The sequence below is a fragment of the Arachis duranensis genome, chromosome 9 (genome assembly GCF_000817695.3).
Source record: "Arachis duranensis cultivar V14167 chromosome 9, aradu.V14167.gnm2.J7QH, whole genome shotgun sequence".
NCBI lineage: Eukaryota > Viridiplantae > Streptophyta > Magnoliopsida > Fabales > Fabaceae > Arachis > Arachis duranensis.
The window spans coordinates 84,133,870-84,144,765 of NC_029780.3; the positions used below are offsets into that span (position 1 = coordinate 84,133,870).

The following is a 10,896-nucleotide window of genomic DNA, read 5'->3' on the forward strand; positions in this document are numbered from 1 at the left end:
TTAAGTTGCTATGCATGAAACCCCATAAACCAGGAATGTTACTTCTATTTTATCTTCTTGTTATTTCATTTCATTCTTCTTATGCTTCAGTTCTTGCTTAGGGATAAGCAAGCTTTAAGTTTGGTGTTGTGATGCCAGGACATCTAGGCCAGCTTCACTGACCTTTTCTTTACTGTTTTAGGATAGTTTCATGCATTTTCTTAGTGAATAAGGCAAATTTTGGATGAAATTACACTTACACTTTGATTCAAGCAACTTTTGTGAACTTTGCATAATTTCATGAATATTTTGCTAGAATTGCATGATAAATTGATGATGCATAATCTCATGACTTTGGCTAGAGCTTTGATGCACTTTAATTGCTTGTTTTCAGGGCAAAGGAAGCAAGGAAGAACCACGTTAGTATTCACGTGAACACTAACGTGGAATGGTAAAGCTTGCAACGTTAATGAGAAAAGTGATCACCAATAACGCCTGCAAAGCCATCCAAAGCTCACGTTACTTGCCACGTTAACTAAGTTAATGTGGTAGTTAACGTAGAAGAAAAAAGAACTCCAACGTTAAGAGAAAAAGTGAACACCACTAACGTTGGCGAACTTGGCAATGATCCACGTTAAGAGTCACGTTAACTTAGTTAACGTGAACTCTAACGTGGAAGAGGAAAACAAAAGCCAATGTTAGTGACACTCACTTTTGTCACTAACGTTGGACCAACTAGCATTGCCTACGTTAACTTTCACGTTAAGACTAGTAACGTGAAAGTTAACGTGGAGTTGAGATCAAAGAGCCAACGTTAGTGACACTCACTTTTGATACTAACGTTGGAGGATGGCATCACTACTACGTTAAGAGCCACGTTAACTTAGTTAACGTGAGTTCCAACGTAGAGAATGTGGCATTTGGAGCGTTAGTGACAAAGGTGAGTGTCACTAACACTCTCAAAGATGGATCACACCTACGTTAAGAGTCACGTAAGCTATACTAACGTGGACTCTAACGTAGGAACAAAGGGACACTAAGAAACGTTAATGGGAAAAGTGATTCCTATTAACGTTGGCGAAGGGGTATAAGCCAACATTATTGGGAAAAGTGAGTCCCAATAACGTTGGCAAACATTGAAAAGGCAACGTTAGTGGTCATGTTAAGACCACTAACGTCAGATTTAACGTGGGTATATAAGGTTGGAACGTTAGTAGAAAAAGTGAATGCCACTAACGTTCTCGAACCCACAATGGCAATCAACGTTAAATCTTACTAAATACCCAAAGCCTAATTCATATTTCTCTGCAAGTTGGGCCCACTAAAGATGAGAACTGCTTCAACTCAAGATCCAAAGCCCACATCCAAGACTTGAAGAACTCACTAGAAGATCAAGAGGAGTAGTATATATAGGAGTAGTTTTGAACTATAGAGAAGCTTGGCACATTTGGGAACTACTCTCTATAGATTTACTTTTCTGCACTTTTAGCATGGATGCTTCTTTTCTACCATTTTTCATTTCTAGAGCTATGAACAACTAAACCCCTTTCATTGGGTTAGGGAGCTCTGTTGTAATTTGATGGATCAATTATAGTTTTCATTCTTCTTCTTCTTTCTTTTCTCTTGATCTTACTAGAAAGCTTTGGATCTTAATTCAATTGGTTAGTTGTCTTGGAAAAGAAACTCTCCATAATTGAATCTTCTTTGAGCCTTGGAAAAGGGATGAGGAGATCATGCTAGAAATGCTTTCTCATGTTGGACCAAATTGGGGTCTGGGCAGATATAGTGACATGTAATCCTCCCAACACTTTGATTTGGAAATACATGTGGTATAATCAGTGACCACACTTCATCTCTTCCCATGAGCAACTAAATCAAGGAATTTGGAAATTGTTCAAGCTTAGAGAGATTGGATTGCCAAGGAATTGGGATCCAATCACTTAAGATTGCCAAGGAGATCAATGAATGCATTGATTGAGGAAGAGATGAGAATGAACTTGATCCGGAGAATACAACATCTCCTGAACCCAATGATTTTCCCATCTCTGATCTTACCCATTCTCTTTACTTTTTGCCATTTAATTTCATGCTCATTATCCCAAATCCCCATTTAAGATTCTGCACTTTAATTTCTGTTATTTACTTTCCAGTCATTTAAATTTCTGCATCTCAATCTAAATTCTGTTTAGCTCAACTAGCATATTCTTCTAACTAAAATTGCTTGACCAATCAATCCTTGTGGGATTCGACCTCACTCTATTGTGAGTTTTACTTGATGACAATTCGGTATACTTGCCGAAGGGAAATTTATTGAGAGACAAGTTTTCATGCATCAAGTTTATGGCGCCGTTGCCGGGGATTGATTTTAAATCAACAATGATTAAGTTTGAAGATCACTAGATTGAGCATTTTTCTTTTTGTTTAGTTTATTCAGTTAATTTCTTTAGTTTATTTTAATTTCTTCCTCACCCCCTGCACCCTCTTTTATTTTTTTCGTTCTTTCTTTCTTTGATTACAATTCTGCTCACTAACCCACTAATTGTTTGATAATTTGCATCACTCACACTAACAATTACTCTAACAAGAATAGTTTCTTCATTTTATCTCCTGTTGTGCAATCTGTTTGTTGTATGACAGGGAGGAGAGAAGGAGTTTCAACATCCTTTGATTCAAAACCTGAAAGTACCATTTGGAGACTAAGAAGGGAAGCAAGAGGGAAAAGGATTATTGGTGCTAAGGAAGAAGAGGAAGAGTATTTTGAACCAAACATGGAAGAAAATATGGAGAACAATCATGAAGAAGAAGCTCATAATCATGCCAGAGAAGGCCATGCAAACCGTGCTGGGTAAGAAAGGAGAGTTTTAGGATCCTATATCAATCCTAATCCAGGAAACTGTGGAAGCAGCATTCAGAAGCCCACCATACATGCCAACAATTTCTAGCTAAAACCCCAGCTCATCACTCTTGTGCAGAATAATTGCTCATTTGGAGGAGGTGCTCAAGAAGATCCTAATCAACATTTAACCACCTTCCTGAGGATCTGTGACACAGTGAAGTCCAATGGAGTCCATCCAGATGTCTATAGGTTGCTCTTGTTCCCTTTTTCACTCAAGGACAAGGCATCCAAATGGCTTGAATCCTTCCCAAAGGAGAGCTTAACTAATTGGGAAGAAGTGGTGAACAAGTTTTTGGCAAGATTTTACCCTCCTCAAAGGATCAATAGGCTAAGAACTGAGGTGCAAAGTTTTAGACAACAAGATGGTGAGACACTTTATGAAGCATGGGAGAGATTCAAAGACCTAACAAGAAGATGCCCACCAGAGATGTTTAATGAGTGGGTTCAACTTCATATCTTCTATGAAGGTCTTTCTTATGAGTCAAAGAAGGCTGTGGATCATTCATCAGGAGGCTCTCTAAACAAGAAAAAAACCATTGATGAAGCCATAGATGTCATTGAAATAGTTGCTGAAAATGACTACTTCTATGCCTCCGAAAGAAGTAACACCAGAGGAGTAATGGAGCTGAACCACATGGATGCATTGTTAGCTCAAAACAAGATGATCACCAAGCAGCTAGCAGATCTTACTAAGAAGGTGGAGGAGAACCAAGTTGCAGCAGCCATCACCTCATCACCAGCTCAAGAAGGAGTAAACAGAGAAGAAAAAGGGGATTGGGAGCAAGCCAACTATGTTGGAAACTCACCAAGACAAGTCCATGATCCATACTCCAAAACTTATGACTCTGGATGGAGAAATCACCCCAACTTTGGATGGGAAAATAACCAAGACCAAGGGCAAGATCAGAGACGCCACAACCTCAACTCCAACAACAATGCAACTCATCAAAACACCTCACAGAGATATTACCAACATCTATCTAACCAACCTTCTCAACCACCTAATCTTAACCCACCATCATTAACAGATGATAGGCTCTCAAAGATTGAGGCTCTACTTGAAAACTTATGCAGAGAAGTCCAAGACAACAAAGTGTTTAAGGAAGAAGTACGAGCCAATATCAAGAACCAAGGGGAAAATATCAAGAGATTGGAGTCCCAAGTAGGGTATTTATCTCAACAAATTCCCAAACCCACTGATGGATTCCCTAGTGATACAGAGAAGAATCCAAGAGGAGAAACAAAGAAGGTGAGATGGGAAGAATGCAAAATGATAACCACAAGTGATGAGGGGAGTATGAATGGAGTAGAACACCTCCAAAATAACCAAAAGGGAAGCCAGGATAAAGGAAGCTATACAACTCAACCTACATCCAAGGAAGAGCTAAAGAAGAAGGAGGCGTTGAACCCATATGCACCTTTTTCCCACAGGCTTAAAGGTGGTGTAGCAGGGAGAATGTACTCAAGGTTCCTTGATATGTTTGCATCTCTTGATGTAAATATACCATTTATTAAAGCTCTCCAGAAAATGCCTTTTTACATCAAGTATATAAAGGGGTTACTAGCCAGAAAAAGTTCATTGAAGGGTGGACAAACAATAAAAATGAACAGGAATTGCAGTGCTCTCATTCAACCCGGGCCACCCACAAAGAAGGAGGATCCAGGGAGTTTCCACATCCCTTGTGCCATAGGAGAAACAATGATTGACAAAGGGCTTTGTCACTTGGGAGCAAGCATCAACTTAATGCCTCTCTCCCTCATGAAGAAGCTCCAAATCAATGAACTAACTCCTACTGATGTAATTATTAGATTGGCTGACAAAACTCAAAAACAAGCAATAGGAGTGGTTGAAAATGTGCTGGTTAAGGTTGGGAGCTACAATCTTCCCACAGATTTTGTTGTTTTAGAAATGGATAAGAATCCTATTTACCCCATCATTCTGGGAAGACCATTCCTATCCACAGCCAGAGCACTCATAGATGTAGAGCGAGGAGAGTTAGTGCTGAGAATACATGACGAGCAGCTCACTTTCAATGTTTTCAACCTCTTACAAGAATCAAGTCAAGAGAACAAAGAATTAAGAGAAGAGCAGAATGAAGCACTGATGCAAGAAACAAACAAGGAAGCACAAACAACACAATTGGAAACCACATTATATGGGAAGCCATGCATTCAAGAAGAACCTCATTAAGGGAAGCTGAGTAAACCAGATTCATGTAGAGGCAACAACAAGGATCCCTTAGGGAAAGGAGCTATAGAGAACAAGCAAGTATCAAGAGATACAAAGAAGAAAGTTCCAATGAGATGGAGAAATAAGAAAATTCCTACAGAAAATTTCTCGCCAGGTGATGAAGTGATCTCTACATACTTTCCATCTATACCACCTCACCTCCCCACTATTCCATCTCAGCTGTCTCCTGGGTACACTATCAACGAAATCTTGTCCTTAGAGCATATGGAGCTTATCAACAAAGCCAATGGGCATAGGTTCACTACAAGAGGAGAAGATTTCAAGCACCATCAACCACCCTGACAAGGGTCAAACGTCAAGCTAATGACGCTAAAGAAGTGCTTCATGGGAGGCAACCCATGTTCTATACCTCCTTTCTTAAATCTCTAATAATAGTAATAAGGCAATTTCCATGGAATTTCAAATCAATTTTGACAACTAATATAAAGCTCCTCTACATGCAATGTATAGTGCATGATGAGTTTGGTGCTCAAAGCACACCAAGTGAGGTTTGAACACACCCTATGAGGAAAATTTATTCCCCAAACTTGTTGCACCATGTGATCACAAACAAGTTTGGTGTACGAACATGCATGCATGTGAAGCTTAATGGTTGATTGATTTGCTTTCATGGAAAGCATTTAGTCATGTAAAAACAAAAGAAAAAGAAATATTTTTTTGTTCACACTTTTTCCCACCAAAAATTTCAAATAACCCATGGCATTTTCTTTTCGTGTACAGGGAATCAAAAAGGACATTGATGGTATTTGATAGGACAGTTGAGGAAGGGAGATTCGGCCACTACACCAAGGGAATTTAATATCCAAAGCACATTTAGTTTTCTTCACATTTTCTCTCAAAAAATCATTTTCAGCTTTCAACATTTCTTTTTTAGATTTGCATTTAGTGTATTTTTCTAACATTTTGGAGGAATTCAGTGTAAGATCATCAATTATAGCATGTAAATCATCTATGGACAAGTCATAATAATTTACCTCATCAAGATGATCATTACCAGCCATGAAGCAGATTTTATCTTCACCTCCAGAGTCTTCTTCCTCATTCGAGTTATTCTCAAGATCCTCCCAAGATGCCATGAGTACTCTCTTCTTTTCTTTCTTCCCTTTGTCCTCCTTCTTGAGCTTCGGACAGTTGAGCTTAAAATGTCCAGCGTCCTTGCAATGATGACAAGTCACCTTGCTCAAGTCCTTCTTGTATTCCTTTGAACATGAACCCTTGTACTTGCCTTTGTTCTTCATTATCCTTCTAAGTCTCCTAACAAAAAACACAAGTTCATCATCTGAAATACCATTACTGGACTCACTCTCTTTTGATTCTATTTTTGACTTGAGGGCTATTCCTTTTTTCTTTGGGTCCGGATTTGTGTGTGTGGCTTCATAGGCAAGGAGTTTTTCTCTCATCTCATCATAGATTATAGGGCTTAGGTTATTGCTCTCGGCTAGGACAGTGGCAGTAGTTTCCCATTCCTTTGTGAGGCTTCTAAGGAGTTTTCTCACTAGGATTTGTTCTGGGTATGTTGTACCCATAGCATCAAGGTTGTTGATTATGATTGAGAATCTCTCAAATACTTCATCAATGTTTTCTCCATCCTTCATATTAAATATCTCATACTTTTTTCGCAACATATCAATCCTCCTTTCTTTGACTTGTTTAGTGCCTTTGTGTGTAACCTGGAGTTTCTCCCAGATTTCTTTGGCTGTCTTGCATCTAGACACCTTTCGGTACTCTTCAAAGCTGATAGCACAGTGAAGAAGGTTGATGGCTTTAGCATTCAGCTCCATTGTCTTCTTGTTGTCATCATTCTATTTAGTTTCTTCTTTTGGAGTCATCACTCTATCAGCACTTATTTTTGTTAGAATCTTGGGGCTGCTCACAACAATCTTCCATATGTTGTAATAAATGGATTGAATGAAGATCATCATCCTCTCTTTCCAGTAGGCATAGTTCTTCCTGTTGAAGAAGGAAGGCTTGTTGTTTGACTGGCCTTCAGTTAGAGTATAGACAACTGTGGTTTTGCCCAAGTTGTTCGCTATTGGACCTTTGCTCCAAGGGATGAAGCTTGATTATTGAGACTTTGGCTCTAGATACCAATTGAAGGTTGTAAAAGGCTTAGAGAAGGGGGTTGAATCTATGACCTTATTTTGCTTTAATTAAATAACCCTTTAATAACAAACTTTCAGTCTGAATCTGTTTGAATTCAGCAGCGAAAAATTTATGAGACAATTTCTTTTTGTCTCATGAATATCAGAAAATAGAACAGAGCAGGGAAGAGAAAAGCTGACACCATCATGTATCCTGATTCGGTTGCCTTATACAATGTAACCTACATCCAGTCTCTACCACAACAGTGGTGGAATTTTCACTATAGTTAAAGTATTATATACACCAATTCCACAGGATTGACACAATCCTTTCACTCTCAAGTTCTATCCTAACTTGACTTGGCTATGCTAATACCTAACTCTTCACTCTTAATGCTTACTGATAAACCATTATTTTATGATTTATATTGTGTTTAATTGTGTGGTTTATCAAGTCTGCACCCACTTATTCATATGATTTGCATGTATTTACAATTCCTTCCCGAAATTGTTCTATGATTGAAAACTTGCTTCTTAAAGATCTTTTAATTGTATATTTTTATTCTCCTTTATACCATTCGATGTCGTGATCTGTGTGTTAAGTGTTTCAGGCTTCATAGGGTAGGAATGACTTAGAGAATGGAAAGGAAGCTTGCAAAAATGGAAGGATCACAAGAAATTGAGGAGATGACCAACGAGAAGCGACACGGACGCATGGCTCACGCATCCGCGCGAATTGGAGAAAATCACAGCGCCGCGAACGCGTGCCTGACGCGAGCGCGTGGATTGGAATATGTACGAGTGACGCGAATGCGTGGACGACGCGCACGCGTGGAAAGGAAAAACGCTAGATGACACGAACGCGTGGACGATGCGGTCACGTGATGTGTGCGATCTGCAGAATTTACAGAAATCACTGGCGTGGATTTTGGGCCGCATTTTAACCCAGTTTTTGGCCCAGAATCGCAGATTAGAGCCAGAGAACATTGAGAGACTAAGGACGATTCTCATTCTACATAATTTTAGTTTTAGTTTTTAGATCTGATTTTATTCCTCCTCTAGGTTTTCTCTTTACACATTCATAGTTCTTAGAATTTTGTTTTACTGCTTTTTGGATTGGGATATTGAGAAGAGTTACTACCTCCGCCAAGACTTCATCATTCTAGTTTGTTTCCTTACTTTTCGCTTACTCTTTCATATCCTTAATTTGTCCAGAGTTACAATTGGATTATTTTTATAATTTATTAATACAAAAACCATTTTTAATTTTAATTGATCTTTTTTGTTATTGTTTATCATGTCTTTCTTTATTTTCCTTTTTAATTTTGTGAAGTTTACATTCATGATAATGGAGTAGTCCTCTAACTTGATTGGGAGTTGATTAAAAGGAGAACCTTGAGTTGGAATACTCAAGAGCTAAATTGTAATTGGATTTATTGTTGGCTGGCTCTCTATCACTAACACTAATCCTTTCCAAGGGAGAGGATTAGAACTTGTGAATAGAAGTAGACTTCCAACTTACTTGATTTTCCTTTACTCAGTAAAGGATCACTAAGTAGAAACAACCTTCAATTATCAATTGATCTTGAGAGAAATCCAATAAGGATAGAACTTCCGATTAATCTTCTCCCGGTCAAGTTTTTATTTGAATTACATAAATTCTCTGATTTAATTTCCTGTTTATCAAACTCAAAAACATTTTGAAAAACCTCTGATTAATAAAATAGCACATCTTTCTGCAACTTGTTGGGAGACGACCTGGGACTCATACTCCCAGTATTTTTATTCTAATTTTGTGACAACCCTTCTTAATTGATGAACGGATTTTTGTTAGTTAAGAACAGTACTTGCAAGGTATCTCTTACATTAATTTCTTAATCTGCCAATTTCTGCCACGTCACTTACCCAACTAAGAAAGGGGTACCTCACAAGTACAAGATACAAGACACAGAATCAACCTAAAAAAATCTGAAATCACTCTAGGCTTTTCACTCAAGTGTATCACTCTACCTCTTTCCACTCTTAGGCTTTTACTTGAGCTCTCTCATTCTTCCTTTTACCTCTAGAAATTACAGAAAGATAAACATTAAAAAGAAAATTACAATTTGTAAAACATGAAGGAGATTGATGCTTCAACAGCCTCTTTGCTATGTGATGAACCAGATTTGCTTGCCTCTAATTTAGTTTCTCATTCTGGTGGAATGCTCTTTTTACTAAGAAGCACTGTCCAAGTTGATGAAGTTCTTCAAAGAGCTCTTCTCAGAACATAATCCTCAAAATACTAGTTTTCTCTCCTTCTCTTCTGAGGGATGAAAAATCTTCCTTTGTATTTCCTTGCATGTTGCTAAGTTGCTCTCTCTTAGGTCAACTTCTTGAGCTGTGTGCTACCAATTTACCATATCACTTTTTTCAGTTAATCCCCAAATTAGAAGTTTGAGTCTGACTTTCTCTTACTTGACTGAAAGCCTCAGGGAAGCAAAGAGAAATAGTCTTTCAATGGTAAACTAGATATAAGCCATTGAAATACTACTTGGTCCCCAAGACACAAATTTGACCATAGATTTGCAGTAGAGCTTAACAGAGGTTACTTTCTTCATTTATCCCAATATAGAGTGGCAGAGAGTTGTGGAAGAGGAGAAGAAAGCAATATGCATGCAAGAGGAAATATTTTATCTTTGACCTCTGCCTTAGCTTGATTTGGTTTGATTTAGATAATTAGACCTCTGCCTTTCTTACTTAATCCTTCTCTTTCTTTCTTCTTTGGTGAACAATTTAGAAACTAAGCTTTCTCTCTCTTTCTCTGAGTTCTGACCAAAGAGGAAAAAGTGAACGTTGCTTTACTGGAAGCAAATTGGAGGGATTGGCTTGAAAGATGAATTTAGGCTTGGGTCGGTTATGATTCATTTAGCCCGTTTGATTTCTTTGGCCCATCTGAATTTTTTGCTTTGATTCTTTTGGGCTGTTATTGTTTTGTAGCCCACCAGCCTTGGTTTTATTTTCCATCCAATTGGGCTGCTGCTTTGTTTTTCTTTGGCCTGCAACACTTAATCAAATTCAATTAAAAACTAATTGGGTGTTTAACCCACTAAAAATAATGTTTGTCATCATCAAATTAATTTAGTTAGTTTCTTAACTCAACACATCGTTTACCCCCCCTCCCCCATAAACTCCCATATACCCATATTGTAGTAAATTACCCCTCAAGAAACCAGTCCAACATTTTTCCCCCTAAAAAAATAAATAAAGCCGATCATAACACTACAGAAACTCTGCTCCATGACGCCATGAACACAATTTCAAACATGCAAAATAACATAATGTAAACCCTAGTAACCACATTTCACAATCACCTCCATCAAAATCAATTATAAATTTTTACAAAAATATTAAAATAAAAGTTACGCACAACTAAAATATAAACTCCAAATTTTCATATTAGAATAATTCACCTCACTTCCATTGCATTCAACAGAAAATCCAGCTCAAAAGAAATCCCAAAAAAAATCCAAATATGTACACAAACAATTCAAAAATGCCGAATTGATATGGAGGGGTCGAGGCACCTGGGAAGAACTCCATAGTTCAAAGTGAGTTGGGGATACAACAAGTAAACAATATAGACAATAGTATAGACAACAATACTAAAATAAATTACATTTACCTTCAACAGAGAAGCAATTAGACCAGAC

The 10,896-nt window shown here is 37.9% G+C and overlaps 1 non-coding gene across 1 annotated transcript; it reads right to left on the bottom strand.

Moving 5' to 3' along the window:
• Window positions 1-3,200: 3,200 nt before the first annotated feature.
• Window positions 3,201-3,308, bottom strand: LOC127741883 (small nucleolar RNA R71). Its single transcript, XR_008003078.1, has one exon. It is a non-coding gene; the product is annotated as a small nucleolar RNA R71 (small nucleolar RNA).
• Window positions 3,309-10,896: the final 7,588 nt, after the last annotated feature.